This window comes from Nycticebus coucang, chromosome 17, assembly GCF_027406575.1.
Source record: "Nycticebus coucang isolate mNycCou1 chromosome 17, mNycCou1.pri, whole genome shotgun sequence".
Classification (NCBI taxonomy): domain Eukaryota; kingdom Metazoa; phylum Chordata; class Mammalia; order Primates; family Lorisidae; genus Nycticebus; species Nycticebus coucang.
Genome location: NC_069796.1, coordinates 65,162,996 through 65,188,782, shown reverse-complemented (window position 1 = coordinate 65,188,782; position 25,787 = coordinate 65,162,996). Strand labels below are relative to the sequence as shown.

Here is a 25,787-nt window from a genome sequence, read left to right as displayed (position 1 = left end):
TTTGTTGATGTGCTCGCTCTCTGTATTTCGAATGTAGGCATCTAAAGCGATAAATTTTCTTCTCCAAACTGCTTTTGCAGTATTCCACAGGTTGTAGTAGCTTGTGTCTTCATTGTTGTTATGCTCAAGGAAGTTACAATTTCCTGTTTTATTTCTTCCTGCACCCATCTGTTATTCAACAGAAGATTGTTTAATTTCCATGTCTTTGTGTGGTCAAACATTTTTGTTAGAGTTGAGTTCCACCCTTAGTGCCTTATGTTCTGAGAAGATAAAATGCAAAATTTCATTCTTTTGATTCTGTTGATATTTGTTTTGTGTCCCAGGATATGATCAATTTTGGAGAATGTTCCATGGGGTGATGAGAAGAATGTGTACTCTTTGGGATGGTGTGTTTTATATGCCTCTATTAAGCACAGTTGTTCTAGGGTCTCATTTAATTCTCCAAGTCTCTGTTTAATTTATGTTTAGAAGATCTGTCCAGCTCTGTAAGAGGAGTGTTAAAGTCCCCTGTTATTATGGTATTATCAGATATCATATTGCTCAAACTGAGTAAAATCTGTTTCAAGAATCTGGGAGCATTTAAATTGGGTGCATAAATATTTAGAATTGAAATGTCTTCTTGTATTTTTTTCTTGAGCAGTATAAAGTGACCATCTTTGTCTTTTTTGACTTTAGTTGCTTTAAATCCACATGTATCTGAAAATAAGATAGCAACTCCTCTTTTTTTTTTTTTCTGAATTCCTTTTGCCTGAAAATTGTCTTCCAACCCTTGACTCAGAGTTTTAATTTGTCTTTTGAAGCAAGGTGTGTTTCTTGTAGACAGCAAATGGATGGCTTGTGTTTTTTAATCTAGTCAGCCAATCTATGTTTCTTCAGTAAGGAATTCAAGCTATTAACATTTATTGAGATAATTGATAAGTGTGGTAGTGTTCTATTCATCTTATTTTGTGAGAGTCCATTGCTTAGTTTTATCTTTTGCATCAGTGTGGAGGTTAGGTCCTGTCCTTTAATTTCTGAATTTTTACTTTGCTGCTGATCCATTGTGATGGTCAGTGTGTAGAACAGGTTGAAGTATTTTCTGTAGAGCTGGTCTTGTTGTGGCGAATTTCCTCAATGTTTTTATATCCATAAATGATTTGATTTCTCCATCAATTTTAAAGCTTAGCTTAGCAGGGTACAAAATTCTGGGCTGGAAATTGTTCTGTTTAAATAGATTAAAGGTAGATGACCATTGTCTTCTTGGTTGGAAAGTTTCATTAAAGAAGTCTGTGGTCACTCTGATGGATTTGCCCCTGTAGGTCAACTGGCGCTGACTCCTGGCGGCTTGCAGAATCTTTTCTTTTGTCTTGACTTTGGACAGGTTCATGTGTCTTGGAGAAGCTCGGTTAGACTTGAGGCGACCTGGGGTCCGTTATCCCTCTGAAAGCAGTGTTTCAGAATCTTTGGTGATATCTGGAAAATTTTCTTTTATAATATTTTCTAGTATGGCTTCCATTCCTCTGGGGCATTCTTTCCCCTCTGGGATTCCTATAACTCATATGTTGGAAGGCTTCATAAAGTCCCATAATTCCAACAGTGAACATTCTGCTTTCTCTGTCTTCTTTTCTGCCTCTTTTATTATCTGAGTTGTCTAAAGAACTTTGTCTTCTACCTCTGAAATTCTTTCTTCTGCATGGTCAACCTGCTGGTGATACTTTCCATTGCATCTTTAAGTTCCCTAATTGACTGCTTCAGTTCCTTCAGCTCTGCTATATTTTTTCTACATTCTTCATATCGTTCATCTCTTATTTGATTCTGTTTTTGGATTTCCTTTTGGTTATTTTCCACTTTAGTAGCAATTTCCTTCATTGTTTCCATCATTTCCTTCATTGTTTTCATCATGTGTATTCTAAATTCCTTTTCTGTCATTCTTAACATTTCTTTATTGGTGGAATCCTCTGCAGTAGCTACCTCATGATCCCTTGGCGGGTTGTTCTGGACTGGTTCTTCATGTTGCCTGGAGTTTTCTGCTGATTATTCCTCATGAGTGATTTCTTTTATCTGTTTCCTTGCCCTAATTTTCCTTTCATTTCCTCTTGCTCTTTAAGTTCCCGTGCCTGTGGACTAAGGTTTCAATGAGTGCTTTTGGTATAGGACCAGAAGGATGAGAAGGTTGAAAAGCAAGAAGGGATGAAAGAAAGGAGGAAAGAACAAAAAGATAATAGTGAAAGGAGAGGGGGTGGGTAAAAGGAATATTGACAAAAAGAAAAGAGGCACAGAAAGAGGGAGAGACAGCAATACATGTGTACAGTAGGGTACTTTGACACAACCTTAAAAAAAACCCAACCTCTTTCGGTGCCCGGTTGGGTGGTTCCCTTGAGGTCAGCAACTCTTTGCTAACCTGATCAGGCATAGTACTCCACCTCCACCAAGTAGAGAGGAAAGACAAAAATGCTATAAATCAAACCAAAACAAGCAAACAGAAAACAGGATAAAATTGGGTGTAAAACCAAACCATAGGGTATAAACTCTAGCAAAAATGAAGTTGTAGTTATTGAAAAAGGCAGCAATGGGAAATTGTATTTATGCTAGAAAACTGGAGAAGAAAAGAAAAAATCTGTACGGAAAAGGTTGAAATTGAACAACAAAACAAAAACAACATCAAAATAAAAAAAAAAAAACAAGCAAAACAACAACAAAAAAGACAATTAAAAACAAAGCAGTATATATATCTTGTTGAATATTGTGTGGGCAACAGGGGGTCTTCTGGGGTATGAGATGTTAATTACAATGCTGATAGGACTGGAGGCCTCCAGTGATTTCTCAAACCCCACCGGGTAGACACCCTAAGTCTCTCTTCAGCCCTCTTAAAAGGCACTTTAAGCTTCTAAACTAGCTAAGCAGAAGCTTTCCCATGAAATTGCTTGTTGCTGGAATCACTGGTGAAGTGGCTATCCACTTACCCAGTGTGCCAAAACCAGTCTCACTCTGCCCCTGAGGGTTAGGGATGTAAGGCGGCTCAGACCCTGCCTTTAGACTGCTCACTCACTAGGTTACTAGGTCCTGCCCGATCCTTGCTCTGCAACCCCTAGGATGGACCTTGTTGGCGCAGTTCTCTCATTATGGCTCCCTCAGCCTACAGCCAAACACTATTAGCTCCATCCATCTGGCTCAGTGGCTCAGTCTGGGGTCCCAGACAATGCCCAAAGTTCTCTGCACTCCCACTCAAGCTCTCCCCAAAGCAGTTCAACTGAGTGCCAAGTCCAAAAACACAAAAACAGTTCACAGGTAAGGCCTTTACGGTTTGCAGTCTCGCTGCTACTGCACTTACAGTTGTCAGCGGGATTAGACCGATCAAACACACGCGATTACTTGCCAGTTTTCCACTGTTTTTGTCCTCCTCTTGGGGTCCAGAAGTCTCTCGCTGACTCCCTGTATCCTCAAAGGGATGATTATAGGCAGATCCCACCAGCCAGAGATGTCTGGTGTCTTATCTCCCCAGACTCACAGTGCCCAGGTGCAAGGAAGCTGTTACTCGGCTGCCATCTTGCTCTCCACCTGCCTATTTTATTCATTTTTTAGAACTTTATATCACAGAACAAGTTTTTTTTTTTTTTGTAGAGACAGAGTCTCACTGTACCGCCCTCAGGTAGAGTGCCATGATGTCACACAGCTCACAGCAACTTGTAACTCTTGGGCTTACGTGATTCTCTTGCCCCAGCCTCCCAAGCAGCTGGGACTACAGGCGCCTGCCACAACACCATGCTAATTTTTTGTTGCAGTTTGTCCGGGGCTGGGTTTGAACCCACCACCCTTGGCATATGGGGCCGGTGCCCTACTCACTGAGCCACGGGCTCTGCCCCAGTTTTTTGTTTTTATAAGATTAATGAATAAGGCGAGAATTGTCCTTGATTGTCCTAGAATTGTTCTATTTCTTGATTAAACATTTTCCCTCCTTCTTCTGCATGCTAGTTCGGCCACTGTGCCAAACTAGCATAATTATGGCCACTTGATTGCTATTCCTCAACAACTCTTTTAAATAATCTGCATATATTTGTCACAGCAGTCCATAGTCATTCTTCATTATTTGCTACTTCTTTTATGATGTACTTTGTAGCAAAATCTGTCAGATATCTTCAGTGCTCTGTATTTTCTGTTTTGTGCCTGGTCTTGGATCTTTTGACAATTTGAACTTCACCAACTACATTTACACTGAGAGTTATGAACTGTTCACATTTCCAGAAGGTCACGGCAGAGTTCAAAAAATGATTGTAGTTAATTGGCACCTTGATGATTCTGAAAGAGGAGAACAAGTTAAAAATCACAAAGAATGTAATATGAATTTTTTAAGGCAGTGTGATCTTTTAAAGGTGAAAATTACAATTTCAATAATAATAATGTCACGTACCATTCAAATATTGACTATTGAAAATGTCTTGGACTGTGCAATTTATTTTATTTCTTATTAAATCATAACTGTATACATTGATATGATCATGGAGCAACATACACTCGCTTCATAGACCATTTGACACATTTTCATCACAATGGTTAACATAGCCTTCCTGGCATTATCTCAGTTACCTTGCAAAACCATTTACATTTTACATTTACCAAGTTTCACAAATACCCCTGTAAGATGCACCACAGGTATAATCCCACTAATCTCCCTCTACCATCACTCCCCTCCCTCCCCTCCCTTTCCCACTTCCCCCTATTGTTAGGTTGTAACTGGGTTATAGCTTTCATGTGAGAGATCCCAAATTAGTTTCATAGTAGGGCTGAGTACATTGGGTAATTTTTCTTCCATTCCTGAGATACTTTACTAAGAAGAATACGTTCCAGCTCCATATAAACATGAAAGAGGTAAAGTCTTTCATGACATGAAAGAGGTAAAGAGGTAAAGTCTGGAATACATTCCAGCTTTCATCCATATAAACATGAAAGAGGTAAAGTCTCCATCTTTCTTTAAGGCTGCATAATATTCTGTGGTGTACAATAACCCAATTTATTAATCCATTCGTGGATGGAGGGGCACTTGAGTTTTTTCCATGACTTAGCAATTATGAATTGGGCTGCAATAAACATTCTGGTACAAATATCTTTGTTATGTTCTGATTCTTGGTCTTCTGGGTATATGCCCAGCAGAGGAATTACAGGATTGAATGGCAGATCTATTTTTAGATCTCTGAGTGTTCTCCATATCTCTTTTCAAAAGGAATGTATTAATTTGCATTCCCACCAGCAGTGGAGAAGTGTTCTCTTTTCTCCACATCCACGCCAACATCTCTGGTCTTGAGATTTTGTGATATAGGCCAGTCTCACTTGAGTTAGATGATATCTCAAATTAGTTTTGATTTGCATTTCTCTGATGATTAAAGATGATGAGGATTTTTTCATATGTCTGAAGGCCGTGCGCCTGTCTTCTTCAGAGAAGTTTCTCTTCAAATCTCTTGCCCAGCCTGCGATGTGATCCATTGTTTTTTTTCTTGCTGATGCGTTTCAGTTCTCTGTGGATTCTGGTTATTAAACCTTTGTCAGGATATAACCTACAAATATCTTCTCCGATTCTGAGGGCTGTTTGCTTGCTTTGCTTACTGTGTTCTTGGCTGTGCAGAAGCTTTTCAGTTTGATCAAGTCCCAGTAGTGTATTTTTGAAGCTGCTTCAAATGCCCGGGGGTTCCTCTTCATAAAATACTCGCCCAGACCAATTTCTTCAAGGGTTTTCCTAGCACTCTCCTCTAGTATTTTCATAGTTTCATGTCTTAAGTTTAAATCTTTAATCCAATGAGAGTCTATTTTAGTTAATGGTGAAAGGTGTGGGTCCAATTTCAGTCTTCTGCAGGTTGCCAGCCAGTTCACCCAGCACCATTTGTTAAATAGGGAATCTTTTCCCCACTGAATGTTTTTAATTGGCTTGTCAAAATCAAATAACAGTAAGTAGCTGGATTCATCTCTTGGTTCTCTATTCTGTTCCAGATATCTACTTCTCTGTTACTATAGATTTGTAGTAAAGTCTGAGGTCTGGTAGTGTGATTCCTCCTGTTTTGTTTTTATTTCTGAGTAATGTCTTGGATATTCGAGGTTTTTTCTGATTCCATATAAAATGAAGTATTGTTTTTTCAAGATCTTTAAAGTATGACAGCGGAGCTTTAATAGGGGGTGCGCTGAAATTATATATTGCTTTGGGTAGTATGGATATTTTTATAATGTTGATTCTTCCCAGCCATGAGCATGGTATGTTTTTCCATTTGTTAACATTTCAGCTATTTCTTTCTTAGAGTTTCACAGTTCTCTTTATAGAGATCTTTCACATCTTTTGTTAGGTAAATTCCCAAATATTTCATCTTCTTTAGCACTATTGTGAATGGGATAGAGTCCTTAACTGCTTTTTCAACTTTACTGTTGTTGGTGTATATAAAGGCTACCGATTTATGGATGTTGATTTTGTAACCTGAGAATCTGCTGTATTCCTTGATCACTTCTAGGAGTTTTGTAATAGAGTCCCTAGTGTTTTCCAGATACACAATCATATCATCTGCGAAGAGCGAAAGTTTGATCTCTTCTGACCCTATATGGATACCCTTGATTGCCTTTTCTTCCCTAATTGCAGGGGCTAAAACTTCCATTACAATGTTGAAAAGCAATGGAGACAATGGGCAGCCTTGTCTGGTTCCTGATGTGAGTGGAAATGATTCCAATTGAACTCCATTCAATATGATATTGGCTGTGGGTTTCCTGTAGATGTCCTCTATCGGTTTAAGGAAAGTCCCTTCTAGACCAATTTTCTTGAGTGTTCAGATTGTGAATGGATGCTGGATATTATCCAAAGCTTTTTCTGCATCAATTGAGAGAATCATATGGTCTTTGTTTTTTAATTTGTTTATGTGCTGAATTACATTTATAGATTTACGTATATTGAACCAGCCTTGACACCCTGGGATAAAACCAACTTGGTCATGATGTATAATTTGTTTGATGTGCTGCTGGATTCTGTTTGTTAGGATCTTGTTGAATATTTTTGCCTCTATATTCATTAGTGATATCGGTCTATAATTTTCTTTTCTTGTTGGGTCTTTCCCTGGTTTGGGGATCAGGGTGATGTTTGCTTCATAGAACGTGTTGGATAGTCTTCCTTCTTTTTCTACATTTTGGAACAGGTTGAGTAATATAGGTACTATTTCCTCTTTAAAGGTTTGGTAGAATTCTGACGTGAAACCATCTAATCCTGGGCTTTTCTTTTTAGGGAGGTTTTGTATAGTTGATGCTATTTCTGAACTTGATATGGGCCTGTTCAGTATTTCCACTTGATTCTGGCTGAGACATGGAAGGTGACGTGCTCCCAAGTATAGGTCAATTTCCTTCAGATTTTCATATTTCTGAGAATAAAGTTTCTTGTAATATTCATTAAGGATTTTTTTGATTTCTGACGAGTCTGTTGTTATTTCGTCTTTGTTGTTTCTGATTGATGATATTAGAGATTCTACACTTTTTTTCCTGAAGAGGTTGGCCAGAGGTTTATCTATTTTATTGACCTTTTCAAAAAACCAGCTTTTTGATTTATTGATCTGTTGTATAATTCTTTTGTTTTCAATTTCATTTACTCTGCTCTAATTTTGGTTATTTCTTTTCTTCTACTGGGTTTGGGGTTGTAATGTTCTTCCTTTTCCAGTTGCTTGAGATGTCCCATTATGTTGTTAACTTCCTCTCTTTCCGTTCTCTTGAGGAAGGCTTGCAGTGTTATAAATTTACCTCTTAGAGCTGCCTTTGTGGTGTCCCAGAGGTTCTGATAGTTTGTGGTCTTCATTGTCGTTTTGTTCCAAAAAATTGGCGATTTCTTTCCTAATCTCATCTCTGATCCAGCTATCATTCAGCATAAGATTATTTAACTTCCATGTTTTTGTATGAGTATGCAGATACCTGTCTTACTCAGTTCAAGTTTTATTCCATGATGGTCCGAGAAGATGCAAGGAATAATTTCTATTCCTTTAAATTTACTGAGGTTAGACTTGTGACCTAAAATGTGGTCAATTTTGGAGTAAGTTCCATGGGCTTCTCATACTTCCATGAGAAGTATGTGTATTCATTTTTGTTAGGATGAAATGTTCTGTAGATGTCTGCTAAATCTAAATATTGGATGGTTAGGTTTAAATCTAAGATTTCTTTGTTCAGCTTCTTGCTGGAGGTTTGATCCAACACTGCCAAGGGAGTGTTGAAATCTCCGACGATTATGGAGCTGGAGGAAATCAAGTTGCTCATGTCTGTTAGAGTTTCTCTTATAAATTGAGGTGTATTCTGGTTGGGTGCATAGAAAGTAATAATTGAGATCTCATCATATTGAGTATTACCCTTAACAAATATGAAGTAACCATTCTTGTCCTTCCTTACTTTTGTTGGTTTAAAGCCTACTGTATCTGCAAATTAAATTGCAACACCTGCTTTTTTCTGATTACCATTTGCCTGAAATATGGATGACCATCCTTTCACCCTGAGTCTGTATTTGTCTTTTAAGTTAAGATGTGACTCTTGCATGCAACAAATTTCTGGCTTGAGTTTTTGTATCCTGTCAGCTAACCTATGCCTCTTTAGAGGACAGTTTAAACCGTTCACATTAATGGAGAGTATTGATAAGTCTGGTGGAATTTTGGGTATCAAGCTTTTCAAAGGTCCAGTGGACATTTTTAATCCTTTCACCAGTGTGGAAATTGGAGTTTGATCCGAAGTTTCTGAGTGAGGTTACTTTTGTGGTATAGGATTGGATTGGTCATTGTGGAGGATAGGTCTGAGAATATCCTGAAGAGCTGGTTTACTTATGGCAAATTTTTTCAACATATGAATGTCATTAAAGTATTTAATTTCTCCATCATAAATGAAACTCAGTTTAGCTGGATACAAGATCCTGGGTTGAATGTTATTTTGCTTTAGGAGATTAAAAGTCCATGACCACCCTCTTCTGGCTTGAAAAGTTTCAGCAGAGAGGTCTGCAGTTATTCTAATATTCTTTCCTTTGTACGTAATGGTTTTCTTTCGCTGGGCTGCTTTGAGAATCTTCTCTTTCATATTAACTTTAGTGAAGCTAATTATGATATGCCTGGGGGATGACTTATTGGAGTTGAATCATGCTGGGGTTCTGAAGCTGTCTGCTGTCTGAATTTCAGATTCTCTAGGCATGTCTTGAAATTTTTCTTTCATAATTTCATGCAGAAAGGCCTGTGTGCCCATCAAGGCCACTTCATCATTCTCAGAAATCCCAATTATTCGTATATTGGTTTTCTTCGAATTATCGCAGATTTCTCTGAGTGAATGATCCATTTTTGCTCTCCATTTCTCTTCCTCTTTTAGAGATTGGGAGCGTTCAAAGACTTTATCTTCAATGTCAGAAATCCTTTCTTCTTTTTGCTCCATTCTGTTTTTGAGGGATTCTACTGTATTTTTCATATATTTGAGGGCTGTAAATTCCTGCTTCAGTGTGTCTAAGTCTTTGGTGGTTTTGTCTTTAAATTCGTTAAATTCTTGAGACAACTTTTGAATTTCTCCTCGAATTCCTAATTCCATTTTATTAATCTTGTCTGCAATCCAAATTCTGAATTCGATTTCTGACATCTCAGCCAGTTGTTTATGAATGGGCTCTTCAATCACATCTGCCGTATCTTTTCTTGGGAGGGTTGATCTATTCTGGTTATTCATGTTACCAGAGTTTTTCCCACTGATTCTGCCCCATGGTTATTTTACTCCCTTTGATTTTTCCCCTGGGGTTTTATCAAGGGCCCGTACAGTGTTGTGGCCTGAGTAACTGGGGCCCTGTCTTGTGTGGTGGCGCAAAGTGGTTCTGTCTTGTTTTCAGTTAGTTTCTGTTCGATCCTATTGTAACATTTACTTTGGCTTGAAGTCTCAGCTGTGTGGAAAAACCAGCAATTAAGTCAGCCTGCCCGCCCACCTCTGGCAACAATTTGAAAAGGAAAAGGAAAATCAAACCTTCCTACAACCGCATACCCAGGGCACCTCCTGAAAAGTCCTCAGTCTATTAGTTCAGTTCAAAAGGTCCAAATCGATTGTCTCAGTCGTCACCTGTCACGGGTGGGAGAGTTCAAGAGGTCTCTGGGAACTGGATCACAGGGGTCTGGTGACTCCTCTGATATGGCTTACTCCAGTGCTGCTTGGAGTCAGGAGGAGCCACCTAGAAAATAGATCAGTCTGGGAAGATTGATGTCTCCTTCCCCACTTTTCCCCTCCGTCAGACCCAGTCACTGGTATCTTTGCAGATGGCTAACCCAGTTGCCTGTAGTGAACAGATACTCCAGGGGTTTGCACCTGCCTGAATTGCAAGGAAGTCTGCCAGGCCCCTGCAGTCTGCCACTATCTAGCAGGAGGAGATGGGGCCTGACATCTTTGAGTGCTTGATGCAGGTGGTGGGGTGGAGGTGTTCACTCAGGCTTAGCTCCATCCCTGATTGATGTTCCTAACAGAACAGAACAGAACAGACAACTTTGTGGGGTTCTTTCTCTGTTTCTGCTAAAATCACCTACAGAAGACCGGCTGTTCTGAGTTCAAACATCTTTGCTGCTGGAGGTTTGTGTCCGATTCCCTCTCTGAGTCGGCCCTGCCCTGGAAGCTTCCCGGGTTTGTGAGCAGCATCAGGCAAATCCTTTGCTCACTGGTGGCCTCCTCTGTTTGCCCAGGGAGACAGGGGGTGTGGCTTCAGAATATCCAGAAGTGAGCTATTTTGCTGTTAGAGAAAAAATAGGTGTTGATTTGCCTCCAGGAACTGCCGCTCTGGTGTGGGCACCCAGCCAACCCTTTTCTCCTCTGTCTCGTGCCCCAGAGTCAGCACTGAGCGGCCGCAGTTTATGTTCTGTCCACACCCCTTGAGAGATCTCCCAAGCATCTGGACTCCTGGGGGGCAGGCCCCCAGACCCCCGAATGAGATTGGGGGGGAGTGCTGGGAGCTCAGCCGGGAAGCTAAAGTTTCATTGAGTTTTATGCCTGGCCTTATTGTTGCCCGGTGAGGGCTGCTGCACCACACTGCAGGGAAGTGCCGCCAAGGCGGGACTCCTCCTCAGCCAAGTGACCTCTCCTCACTTGCGTGTCTCAGAGTCAGCGCTGAACAGTCGCGGCTCGGGCACTGTGCACTCCCCTTGAGAAATCACCCAAGGATATGAACTCCTGGGGGACAGGCCCCCAGACTCTGAGTGAGAGTTGAGGTGAGTACTGAGAGCTCAGCAGGGAAGCTAGAGTTTCATTCAGATTTATGCCTGGCCGTATTGTTGCCTGGGGAGGGCTGCTGCACCGCACCGCAGGGAAGTGCCGCCAAGGTGTGACCTAGTTATTTCTTGGCAAATGTTATTTTTGTTTTAAGAAAATTTATTTTATGAATCATTAAAGTCGTTTGTGAATTGGATCTATGTAATCAATTAAAATAAGCCAAATCAAAGACAGCAACCCGTAAGTGCTCATCAACCCATGAATGGATTAACAATTTGTGGTGTATGTACACCATGGAATATTTTGCAGCCAAAAAAGATGGAGACTTTACCTCTTTTATGTTTACATGGATGGAGGTGGAACATATTCTTCTTAGTAAAGTATCCCAAGAATGGAAGAAAAAGTATTCAGTATACTCAGTAAATGAAACCAATACATAATCACCCACAGTTTCATACTAATGATAAAACACAACTATAGTCCAGAATGAAGAACTGGGAAGAGGAGGGTGAGGAGAGGGAAGGGAGGATGCTTGCGGGAGGGAGGGTAATTGGACCTCACCTGTTGTGCATATTGCAAGGGTACATGTCAAATCTGTTAAGAGTATAAATGTCTTAGCACAACAATTAAGCAAATGAAGTGAAGGCTATTTTAACCAGTTTGATGTAAGCTTTCCAAATTGTATATAAAATCAGCACATTGTACCCCATAAATGCATTAATGTTATGATTTTTAAAAAGAAAAAAAGAACAAATATTGGTGTTTTCTGAAGCTTTCCAGGATGTAAAACTTTTTGTCTAGATCTGTGGCGTGGATGCGGAGAAAAGGGAACACTTCTGCACTGCTGGTGGGAATGCAAATTAATACATTCCTTTTGGAAAGATATATGGAGAACACTCAGAGATCTAAAAATAGATCTGCCATTCAATCCTGTAATTCCTCTGCTGGGCATATACCCAGAAGACCAAAAATCACAACATAACAAAGATATTTGTACCAGAATGTTTATTGCAGCCCAATTCATAATAGCTAAGTCATGGAAAAAGCCCAAGTGCCCATCGATCCACGAATGGATTAATAAATTGTGGTATATGTATACCATGGAATACTATGCAGCCTTAAAGAAAGATGGAGACTTTACCTCTTTCATGTTTACATGGATGGAGCTGGAACATATTCTTCTTAGTAAAGTATCCCAAGAATGGAAGAAAAAATACCCAATGTACACAGCCCTACTATGAAACTAATTTGGGACTCTCACATGAAAGCTATAACCCAGCTACAACTTAACAATAGGGGGAAGTGGGAAAGGGGGTGGGTGGGTAGAGGGAGGGGAATCGGTGGGATCACACCTGTGGTGCATATTACAGGGGTATTTGCGAAACTTGGTAAATGTAGAATGTAAATGTTTTGGCACAGTAACTGAGATAACGCCGGAAAGGCTATGTTAACCAAAGTGGCTATTGCAATGTGGCTAGTACATCTTGCCACGTGCTGGGAGACTTACAATCAAAAAGAGGATTAAAAATATATTGATAATAATTATGTACATTGATTCTATGTTGAAATGATAATACTTTGACTCTGTTGGGTTAAATATGTCATGAAAATTAAAAAAAAAAGAACATTAGTCGATGGCTAGTCAAGTACAGCCCAGGATAGCTGGACTTAGATGTGAGTTTGAGAGAATGATCAGGAAGAACAGGAACAATAAGAACGCTGGCATATACTCATATTCAGATTTGGGTTCCTCCTCTCTCCAAGGACATTTTGCTTGTGAGTAGATACTAAGCTGATTTGAGCCATAACTCTAGAAGTAAGTCAACACTTTTGAATTTTACAACTAATCAACATAGCAGTCTGTCACAATAACACAATACCTGCATGAGCTGTGGGCTCGTCACTCATCCATGATTTATGATATTGTATCATAAATGCAAAGATGTTAGTTTTTCATTTGACATTTAGGAAGCCCTTAAACATGAACTTTATTTGTATCCCTGCTCTTAGCTGTGTTCTAAACTCTAAGTGCTATAAGTGAGGAATGAAAGGAAATACAAAATGCATTTATTAACTTATAAAACAATTAATTTCGTTTTGTTCCTATTCTGTTTTAGCCTTTGAAGAAACAAAAATCACTAATATAAGGTTTCTACTCTCAATGAACTAGCTTTCCAACTAGATCTATCCTGAGTATGGATGGGATGATCCCTGTCTTCAGTGTTCAGTAAATATTCATCAAATGAATAAATGTCACATATAACATAATTCTCTCACCCCCCACAAACACACAAGCCAGTAGCCAAAAAAGTGTATACTTAAATCACATAGGGATAAAAATAATAAAATATACAGGGCAGAATTAACTTATAAGGTAATAACAGTTGGTCATTTAAGATATATAATTTAAACTGGGTGTGAGTCAGAAATAAATTATTCTGATTCTGTGATGACTGGAAATCTTCTAAGTTTGGAGATAACGGATGAACAACAATCTCTGCACTTCAGGTTCCTGAGAGACAGATGTAAAACAAAATGAGAAGTGCGATGAATGAGTGTGGTAATCTGTATTGTCCATTGCTATTTATCTCTGGGACTTATTCCAATGCCTGGCACACTGGAGATGTGTACCCATTTTTGATGCATGAATACATAAATGAAGATTTTATTTTTAAAAAGTGGGAAATGTCTGACCTGCCTTACCAAAGTCAGGAAAGAATTCACAAAGGAGGTGATGTTTTCCCCTGGACTGAGTGGACCAGCCCAGACTCACTTGGATACACTGAGGGGGTCAGAGGGTGCTAGTTTTTGCTTTGTCTTGAAGTGGTGGGTTGAAAGCATTCAAGGCCACTAAGAACAAGACATTACTCCAGCCCTAAATATCTTAGTGAGTACAGCTTCCCATTTTTATTCATTTCCTTTTAACCTACATCATTCTGAAATGGAAACATTTAAAACCTTATGTAATCACATTTCTTTACAGCAAATATCAAAGACCAGGTTATTGATTGTCTTGATGTAGCACAGCTTGTGGCTTTTGTTTCCTGCTGCTGCCATCTTTCTACTGGTAAGTTATAATTGAAATGGTGCCACCAGGAACAAGAGTTTAATCTCAGACTTTATGAGGAAACAACTTCTCCAGGCCCTAGGATACATTTTAACAGTGGGCTGTGGAATCAGTTATACAGTCTCCAAAGACCTGGGCTTAATAAGTTGTCCTCCAACTAAGGCTTTATGGTTGTGAAGATTTGTGGTGAGGATACTCCTATTTCCAAACCCAGATATTTTCCTCAAGTAGACCACTTCAAAAGCTGCCCTTTCTTAAGGAGCATTTTTTTGATGTAGACACAGCCCAGCATTCATTCATCCCTATGTTACTTTCTCAGGGGGTCATAATCATTGGCATCTTCAACTGTAATTCCTTCAGATTCTTGCTGATAAGTGCATAGCATGATTAGAAAAGAAAGCTTGCCTTTATTAAATATGGTTACAAAGACTTTCTCTCCCAAGGAACTGCAACAGGAATAACTCAAATAATTTGTATTTGTTGCATTATACACACATCAGTTATATCATTTGAGGTATTCATGGATTTTTTTTTTTTTACTGTTCAGAATTCTAGGATGAAGTTGGTGGCCCAGAGTCAGACAGCCACTGAAATAACTCTCAAATAACTACCAGACAATCCACTGAACCCCCAAATAACTACCAAGTCAGACTGAAACTCACTCAATGTAGCATTCTGTAAATTTTTTTTCAGTTTATTTATTTATTTATTTTTTATTAAATCATAGCTGTGTACATTAGTATGATCATGGGGCACCATACACTTGGTTCATCATTCTGCAAATTAACTCAACTCATTGTTCTTACCTGCATAGATGTGGGCTAATTTTGAGTTTATTATTATGTATTCCTGTGCTTAGCTTTTCCAGTCCCAATGTTTAGTTAAAAATGCCTCATGCTTTGAGAAGAGTCATGTTACCGATTCCAACCAGGGAATTCAAACTGAGTCCTGCATAATCTTGGGAATCCTGGATTCCTCCTTGAGAACTTACCATCTTGCCTGTCTCTGAGATCCTAAATCTATTCCATAATGGTGTCAGATCAGGTGAGTTAATCATCAGTGGCCTGTTAACTATGATAGAAATAGTGCCAATGGTGTTCCCAAAAGACCATGGAAACAAAAATATAGTTAGGCAGAATGAACAATATTTGATAGTGAAACAAAGTGGCTGTAATCAACAATATGTTAAGTATACTTTAAAATAAATTAGAGAGTGGAATTGGAATGTTTCTAGCACAAAGAAATGTAATATGCCTGAGGTAAAGGATACCCCAATTGCTCTGATTTTATTAATTCACATTGTGTTCCTGGATCAAAACATCACAGATACTCTATTAACATACTCAGGTATTATGTACCTATAATAAATAAAAATAATTTTTTTTAAATGAAAAGACACTAACAAAAAGACAAGGGGCAGGCAAGTGTTTAGAGGAGACAGAGCATCCAAAAGAGGAAAAACCCTCTCATGCAATGAAGTAAGAATTTCACTTGAAATTTGCATTTTAAATCACATGTATCATTTGAGAAAAAAGTACTTTTGGAAGGTAACAAGATGATAAGAATAATGATGATTATTATGATCCAAATTAAATACTATGTTTAATGGTTTGATTCAAACCTTCCTTCTTTCCTTCCTTCCTAATTCTGTAAATATGGGACATTTCATATGCTATATGGAAAGATAAAAATGGAATCTTATAAAACTTAGCCTCTTCAAGGGAGAAATAACCCTGAGATTCTTAAAAAATTCTTTGTGGCAAAATTATTATGAACAATTTCTTATTATTCCTGAGGTACCTGGTGGTGATGTATCCCTTTAAAAGCACTGATCACATTTATTATCCATTTAATTTCATGAAATAATCTTTTCTCTCCCTCTGTATACACACTGTAAGCAATTTAATTTGCTTTCCTTGATCAATATGCCTGAGCTTCTAACTTATATGTTTAGTATCCAATGAAAAAAATTTACAAATATCTGAGAAATATTTATTTTGCTAAGAATAATTACATGTTTATAATTTTATTGTTTATTAGCATTGAAAGATAAGAAATCAAGAAGACCTCAATTTTCTAAAAAACTCCATTTGCAATTAGATTAAATTAATTTATTTTCTAATAAACCCATATGAGAGACATCTAAACTCTCAGAGAATGGAACTTTTCCCTACTAAATAAAGAACAGTTGTTAAAATCCTTTCCACAACATAATTTACTTCTTCTGGTTCTCTCATTAATAACTCAAATAAGACATTAGCACAAGCTTATTTTGTATTTATACGAAAAGTATGTGTTTGATGATTTGAAAATTGTTCTTTCCTATCTTATGTCTTTAAATACTCTGCCTGTGTACGCAAAATTTTCAAGGAAAATGACCAGTTCACAAAAGTGGCAAAATCTATATTTCTATAATTTCACATTCATTTCAAAAAGTAGATAGATTAAACCACAATTTTTTTCAAAAGTATTTTTGGATACTTTTGTTCTTATTCTGATAACATATCAAAATTCTTTTGCTTCTAGATTACTTAGAATGAGGCAGTATATGTATTCACACACACATACCTACCACCATCTGGCACTTGGTACACAGCAAATGTCTTGCAAATACTAGATTTTAAAATTTATAAGAGACAGAACTTTTATTCTATGACTTCTCAAGGAACTTGATTGGGGGACACAGGTTGAAGGAACAATTTCTCCCCATGTTAAAATCTGCCATGTATTGTTAATTACTCAATGCTCTCTTAATTTGAAGGGCATGTAAGTCTTAGTCTTGAGGGACTGGCTGAGTCAAAGGTGATGGGTGGGCACACACAGATCACCTCAGTGTTTGTCTCTCTATAGCCACATGGGCCGCCCTAATTCACTTTTGAATTATGAGAAAAATGAGCTCATTAATCATTGTTACACTTTCTGTGGAGAGAGTCTGTAGATAAGGTGCATTCCTGCCTGAGCTAACTCAATCACTGCTGTAAGCATAAGGTCCCTGATTGCAACAACTATATTCTAGGGCAGAGAAACCAGCTAAGGAAACACAAAATGCAAAGCCATGGTAGCAGAATCAAGGAGAGGGTCAAATCAAGTGGCCATTGAGAGGGGAATAGTTTCACTAGCCTCTGGTCACCCCCATAGCTATTTGACAAGTTGTGGCCTTTAAGCTTCTATCCCTTTGCCTGTGTGAATTTTTAATGCTTTCTTCACTACATACAAATAACAAGTATTTTAATTTTGAGTTATATGAATCTACTTAAAAACAATTAAAAACCAAAAGGGAAGTGTGAGTGTTCATTTCATAGACAATACAAAAGAAAAACCATTAGACATATCTAGATATGTGAATTTAAACAGTGTTAACAGGTCTCTCTCACCTTTTCTCCTACACAAAAGGGACCCACTTCCAACTCTATTTAGACATGCACTAAACTTTCTCTTCATTCTTCCTAAATAAAATTTCTTTGTTACTTTGAAAAAAAAAAAAAGAAACAGTGTTCCATCTTTAGTTCTGTTTCTTCCACTCATCTTAATTTTCAGGCAAATTCTTTTCCTATGTCACTCAAGTTACTGCTGATAGCCACACACCTCCATTGTCCTTTTAGCTCTTGATATGAGAAATAGACCCTCTTCCCTGACAGCTGTGGCAAAAGCATCAGGATCTGTTCATCCTAGAAGCCATAATTGTGACCAGAGGACCGAGCCCTCTAATGAACTGAGATTATGTACCTTACCCAAAACACATGCCTGGAGAATAAAATCCTGAACATCTCAGATAGAAAACAACCCAGGCCTTCCATGCTTCCTGTCACTGAAGAGAGTTCTGCAGGAATTTAAATTTAAGAGACAACACAAATTTTTACTAAGGCAAGTTTTATAAGTATTTTGGAAGAGTCAGCATTTCCTAATTTAAAAACAATATATAAATATGCGTGTGTTTAGCTTAGAAATGCATTGGAATTAAATTAAGAGATGTGGTTAAGCCAGAAAATGCTTTACTTATCTTTTATCTAGTTACTTAGAAAAATATGCAAGACTTTCACCTCATCCTATGATTATTAAAGAGGTACTTCTGCCTCTCCAGAATGAAGCTTGAATCAAGGGTACAAGGAAAATTTAAAGGCAGTACAGAAAAGACAGTGAGACCAGAAAGAAGAGCTCATTGATGACTATATGAAATCTGCAGAGGCTGAACCAGTCTGGACTATGTACACAAGACTCCTTTAACATAGGCATTAGCAGAAATTCAAAAACAGGCACTTATCTGCCTTATATAAATTAAACAAAGGCACTTAGTCTCTCAGTTTATGCAAGCATAGCTTGGCTAAGAGTGTAAGACCTGAATTTCATCCCTCATTCAAATCCCTTCTCTAGGTACACTGCAAAATCCACCCAAGTTGTGTGAGTCTGTCTAACTGGCTAACAAAACATTTTCTTTGCACTAAAATCTATACCTGTGTGCCTTACTAGAGGTCAAAGAAATGACTGAAGCGTTTTGTGTAGTAAAGAATTTAATCTTGCCCAAAGAAAGGTCTTACCTTTGCCTAGATTTCTGAGAGGTAATCACTCAGCCCTTGGGATGCCATGCCCCCTAGGAGAGTTTTGTTTGCCTGAAGGCCTGATAGTCTAAGTATGTGATTAAGGACTTGGAGTGACTTAATGTCAACTTGAATTCCTGAGGATAAAACAACACTGTGTGTCATACCTTAGACTAAGGCCGAGCATAGGTGATGCTTTCATGGTAGAGTCTCAGTAAAAATTCTAGATACCAAGGCACACGTGCATGTCCCTGCTTGGTAATATGGCATGAGTATTATCACACTTCAATACTGGGAAAGTAATACTATGACTCTATGGGTAGTGAGCAGCAGGAGGTTTTCTCTGCTGTTAGAACTTTTCTCTGACTCTATGGGCTTCTTGCCTTGGCTGATTTTAATCTGTACCCTTTGGCCATGATAAGCCTTCGCTATAAATATAACAGGTTTTAGTGAATTCTGTGAGTTATTTTTGCTAATTCTTGAACTTCAGGTTGGCCTTGCAGACCTCCAAACTAGAAAATAGTGTCAAAAATTAAAATGGCCTTATGTACTATGCTCCATCTACCTGACGATTGTTACTTAAAATGGCACCATAGGGCACAGTTGTAACTTATTTGCATGAATTTTCTTCTGCTATCTCCTAAAATGCCTCTTGCCGTAAACTTTACACACATACACACATATACAGTAGAACCTCTATAAGTTGACCACCCATAGGACTGTAACAAACCAGTCTATAAAAATTAGGCCACCTTAAGGATGTGGTCAATGTAGGGAGGTGGTCAACTGTGGAGCTTCTAGTGTATGTATTATCTCTGAGTTAGCTTGATACTAGTTTTTGTTATAAACTAAGCTGCCAAACTGTATAGTGGTTTAAACTGTACAATTTTACTTCTTGTTTTTACAAAATTTTGAGTTGTTTCCATGTTCAACAAGAAGCTTCTAAGTGCCCTGTGATTATGTATCCAACCAGGAAAAGAGCATGAGGGGTAGCATGTGGGAAGTGTTTAGTGGTCTGGGCCTGGAAGAGACACTCATCACCCCTCAACTGCATTGCACTGAGTAGAACTCAAGCTGGTGTTTACACGTAACTGAAAGGTTATCTGGGGCACATGTGAAGAAGAAGGATTGGGACAGGGAACAGCTAGCCCTTAGCTGCACTCACATTCATATTTTGTCTTCTCTAATCCCCTTGAGTCCCTTAGGCTATCAGTAGCTAATGTGATAAATGGGTTAATGCTTATGTGTTAATTGGTGGTTATGTCTAATCCAATATTACACATTTGTAATTTCGTAATGTGAATAGTTTTAGAAAAACTATTAGAGGTGAATAGTTTTAGAAAAATAGCTACCATTAGGGAGTTCTTTGGGGACTTCAGTGCCCACCTGTTCTGCCCTATGAATGATATTCCCAAGACTAGTATTTTAACACTCAAAGTTTGTAATCACTCTGTCTTCCAATTGGGGGATAACCCCTTCATTCTGCTTGTAACAATGAAGCCTTGAATGTAAAGACAACATTAATAAGTAAAACTAACTGAGGGCCTGGGAAAGCTTGGTTTAACAAGTTTTGCATGTATTATTTCATTTAATTCTCATAACAACCCTATCAGAGGCATATTAGGTGATAGGGTGGAATTCTTATCAGTGTAGTTTGGCTCAGAAACCTAAACTCTCTACTCTGCTGTCCCTAATCCCTTTCAGGGGCCCATGGGAACTTGGCTGCTCTAACTTATCTCCAACTCAGAGAGGTTCTGTCTATTTGTAAAGTAGATATCTTATTCAAACTAGCTCCACTGCTTCTATTTTTCTGTTGTTGATTTTTCTTTCCTACATCCTCTACATCCTCTCAATTCCCCTGCCTCAAGTGCCACCTGCTCCCCTGCAGAAGAATGTAGAATTTACCATTTATATTGCTGTGCTCAGCAGTGTCTTGGAAAACAAATATAAAATGACAGCTCCACCTCGCACTTTATCTCTGGGTTTCACACATCAGTTTCCCTTTGCAAATCTAGGGAAAATTCAGAATTCTGGTGAGAAAAGTTATTGACAGAAAATGCTACTTCTATTTCCTAGCCTTTAGAAGAATCTGGAACTACCTACCGTTCATGTAACAAGAACAGAATTCCAAGTGCAGAATAAAGCAACTACATAGCCCTCTAGAGAGCAGAGGTAACATTATTATGCCTAGTCCATCATCATTATCATCACCAAATACTGTTTTGTTAGGCCTACAGGAGCACAAGGCACTGGGGTGGCTAAATTGGCATCCTTTTCTTTTTTCTCCCCAGAGCTTGCAGTTTAAATAGAAACAGAGCAGCAAAGACAAACATATACAAGGTCAGGCTGAGACCAACACTAATGCATAAACATACTCATTAAAATAGAAGAGAGCTCCTTACAATTCAATAAAAATGGGAAGGAGAAAGATGTAATATAAAAATGTGCTAAACTACGAGTCAAAAGACTTTGCAGCACGCTGGGTGCACTGCTTCTGGGTGCACTGCTTCATGTCACCACTCCTAAGGCTGAAATGGTTGGGCAGATTTGAAGGAGGCTTTTTGGGCAGGTGACTGAACAGGGCATCTGCAGCCTGAAAGCCACACAGTGTCTGTAACATAACGAGGTGATATAAGCTCTCTGCATCGATTTGTCTTGTTGAAAGTTGCTTTAAGAATTGAAAATCTAATAATTTTGTTAAAATGTCTTGAATTGTGTATAGTATGTAGTTTGAAATGCCTCTCTCTCCCTCTCTAAAATATGTATATAATTCATTTGAATTTTAATCTTCCTAGATAGCATCTGATGGTGATAAATTAAGGGCATAGGGAAATCTTAAAGAATTGAATTATAAGAAGTTAATTGTTCTTCCTGTATCTTTCTCTCTTTTTTGGGAGCCTACTGTGTACCAACCACTCTTATGTATACTGTGGATCCTATTTGTACATGAGCAATAATGTTGTTTGTATAAGGATGCTATTTAGGAAATAAGGAGAAATAGCAAACAAAAACTTATTAGAGAGTGTTAAGCAAAGAATTAAACCAGAATTACATTATAATGAGCCAGTAGATCATTTCTTACATTCAGGCATCAGGAAATACCTCTTTCAGGATTTAATATTTAAGGTATGAGCTAAAGTTGACTATTCAGGAGAAACAGATATGAGTTGGAAATAGATAGACTTTCTCTTAATCAACAATTCCCTGCATGACTCAGTTTCCATTCCTGTGCACCAGGCTGCCTAAGCAGCTAATCTATGTCTTTCCTACAAAATTACAAAAATTGATTTAATAAAAAAATAAATAAAAAAATTACAAAAATTACAAAAATAAAGAAATAAATAATAAGAAAGGAGGATCTGGTGTGTCTAGGCTTGCTTAAGTACAGCACGGTCCTCACACTTAAATGTAAACATGAAAAGGAGACACAGCTTCTTACCGTTCATCTATGAACGGTGAGATTCATCGCAGGCATTCACTTCTTAGTGAGGGGCATAGAGCAAACTATCTCATAATAATGTCCATATAGCCAAAATTTTGTCTGATAAAATAGTTCATATGCAACATTTCAAACACAACAAGAATCACTTTCAGAACTATGGCCAACACTGGCCAGAATAGTCATGCAATACATCATCAATAATTGCGACATTTCCCTCCCTGTCTGTGACTCATTGAGTAAATAACAAAACAAAAAATATACATATGAGCAAATACTATAAATTGTTGCATGACTTTTTCAGTTCTTGAGGAGGCTGGACTATCCTCCAGCTATGAATTTTTAGTTACTTCACTTGATGTCCAGCCCAAAAATCCTAGGTATGCTAACTTCCAGCCAAGGTGGTAACTTCCAGTGATGCCTTTTATATTGTCAGTTTCCTGTGAAGATCAACATGTTTTTTTTATAAGCATGGTATATAATCAGAAACACTGTCTCTAAGAAACAGTAGATGCAGGACTCCATTTGTCCTTTTTCACGTCAGAAACATTGACCCTCCAAGACAATGTCTTGTGAAGATGTTCAGTCCTCTTTCAGCAGGGTTAAACTTGCATGAGAAGAAAACAGATTCTTTGGGTGGTGCCTGTGGCTCAGTGACTAGGGCGCAGGCCCCATATACCAAGAGTGGCAGGTTCAAACTTGGCCCTGGCCAAACTGCAACAAAAAAATAGCCAGGCGTTGTGGTGGGCACCTGTACTCCCAGCTACTAGGGAGGCTGAGGCAAAAGAATTTTGGAGTTGGAGGTTGCTATGAGCTGTAACGCCACGGTACTCTACCAAGGGCGATAAAGTGAGACTCTGGTTCTATAAAAATAAAAAATAAAAAAAAAGGAGAAGAAGAAAAGAAAAGAAAACAGATTCTTCTCCCTTCCTCCACTGTTACCAATCAGTAGTCATCTCATGAACCTCTTGTAGGTGCTTCTGTCTTTCTGAATGATTATAGTTTTTATCTAATACAATAGTGTTATTGGAAAAGATCCCAAACTCTGTAGAATAATTTAAAGAGGTTTTTTCGGAGACAAATTTGTGTGACCAGCCTAAGGCACATGACTTCAAGAGAGTCTGAGAACATATGTGCAAAACTGGGTTACAGTTTGGATTTATACATTCATGGAAGCAGGGATTATACGTAAGACCCTAAGTAAATATGTAGAGGGCACACATTGGTTTGGCCTGAAAAGGTGAGGCATCTGAATGATAGGGGGAGCTTAAGTGATTTGTAATTGGTTAAAAAAAATAAAGATTTGTCTAAAAGCTTGAAATGCTTTAAATTAAGATAAAGACATCTGTTAATCAAAGACAAGTGACCAGACATTTACCAAAACTCTCAATGGCCTGAAGGTGTGGTTTAAGCTTTGTCTCGTATAGCCTTAGCCTGTTAATAATTTAGTATTTTATTGTTACACAGGATGTATCCAAGTAGGGAGGGGGTCATGATGAGGCATGTCTGACCTCCCTTCTCTGAGCAGCCACTCTGCTTTAGGGATTGTCTGGGATCCCCTTGACCAAGAGGGGGTCCATTCAGTTAGCTGGAGTGCTTAAGACTTTATTTTAGTTCATGACAGTTCCGACTTGGGTTCATTTTTGCCCCATGACACTTTTTGCCCCCCACTTTTAAATGTCTGAAGACATTCTGATTGTCAAAACTTAGAGAAAGGGAGGGAATGTTACTGGCATGCAAAGGGTAGGGGCCAGAGGTGCTGCCAATATCCTCCAATACACAGGTAATCCTCCATAGCAAATAATTATCCACCTAAAAAGTCAACAGTGCTGAGAGTTGAGAATGCTTGGCTTAGTGTAAGTGTCTTAGTCTATTTGTTCCCACATTTTTCAGCAGTTGTGTAGTTCTTCTTGAGCTCAAATTGGCTTTTCTTGCCCTACTCATGCTGCATGTAATCTAGTGATTGCCTGGAATCGTCAAATTCTGCAGTGTGCCCCACAGAGTCCCAAACTGAGTTGACAGAAAGGCCTTTCAAACTTAGGCATTCCTCTTTACTTATCTAATACATGTTCACACTAAAGCCTTGTGCCAGGAGATTTACTCTTTCTTCTTTTACTCTTGCCAAAGCAATGTTTACTTCTCCTATTATCTTACAGCCCAGTGAGATGTATTTTCCTTCATCATGTTCTTCTCCTACTTTACAAGAGTAAACCATAGTAATAGACAAATGGTACCTCCATTCTATGGAGATATAAAACTCTGAGTGGATCTGCTTAATCCTTGATATGCTCAGATACTTTAGACAATCCTACCACACAAAGCCTTACACACAAGCTTATGATCTCGCTGCAAAATACAACTTTAGTATAAGAAGCAAAATACTTACTGGGGTTTTTGTTTGTTTTGGGGTTAGGGCAGAGTCTCACTTTGTTGCCTCAGGCTAGTAGTGCTCTAGAGGGAATTAACTTACAGCGGTACTCAAACTCCTGGGCTCAAGCAATCCTTCTTGCTCCAGCCTCTCAAGTGGCTGGGAGTATAGGCACCAGCTAAATGCCTGGCTATTGTTTTTTTTTTTTTTTTTTTTTTAATATGGAATGCTTTATGAATTTGCATGTTATCTTGCGCAGGGGCCATGCTAATCTCCTCTGTATGGTTCCAATTTTAGTATATGTGCTGCCGAAGCAGGCACTATTTTTTCCATTTTTAAGAGACAGGGTCTCGCTGTTGCTCAGGTTAGTCGTGAACTCCTAAGACCAAGCAATCCACATGCTTTGGCCTCTCAGAGTACTAGTATTATAGGTGTGAGACACTGTGCCTGGCCTCCTATTTGTTAATTTATTAATGTGAATATTTCTTTTTTTAAAATTTATTTATTTTTATTGTTAAATCATAGCTGTGTACATTAATGCAATCAAGGGGTACAATGTGCGGGTTTCATATACAATCTGAAATATTCTCATCAAACTGTTCAACGTAGCCTTCATGGCATTTTCTTAGTTACTGTATGTAGGCATTTGTATTCTGCATTTAGTAAGTTTCGCCTGTACCCATTCTAAGATGCACCGAAGATGTGGCCCCAACCCATTATCCTCCCTCCACCAAAACCTCCCCCCTCCCTTCCTCTTCCCCCATATTCTTGTGCTATAGTTGGGTTATAGCCTTCATGTGAAAGCCATAATTTATCCTCATAGTAGAGCTGAGTACATTGGGTACTTTTCCTTCCACTCCTGAGATACTTTGCTAAGAAGAATATGTTCCAGCTCCATCCATGTACACATGAAAGAGGTAAAGTCTCCATCTTTCTTTAAGGCTGCATAATATTCCATGGTATACATGTACCAAAATTTGCTAGTCCATTAGTGGGTCGATGGACACTTGGGCTTCTTTCATGACTTAGCAATTATGAATTGGGCTGCAATAAACATTCTGGTACAGACGTCTTTGTTATATTGTGACTTTTGGTCTTCTGGGTAAAAACCTAGTAAAGGAATTATAGGATCAAATGGCAGGTCTATTTTTAGGTCTCAAAGTATTCTCCAAACATTCTTCCTAAAGGAACATATTA

At 38.4% G+C, this 25,787-nt stretch overlaps 1 non-coding gene across 1 annotated transcript; it reads right to left on the bottom strand.

The window, feature by feature from the left end:
• Nucleotides 1–24,805: 24,805 nt before the first annotated feature.
• LOC128569378 (U6 spliceosomal RNA) lies at nt 24,806–24,911 on the bottom strand. Its single transcript, XR_008375341.1, has one exon. It is a non-coding gene; the product is annotated as a U6 spliceosomal RNA (small nuclear RNA).
• Nucleotides 24,912–25,787: the final 876 nt, after the last annotated feature.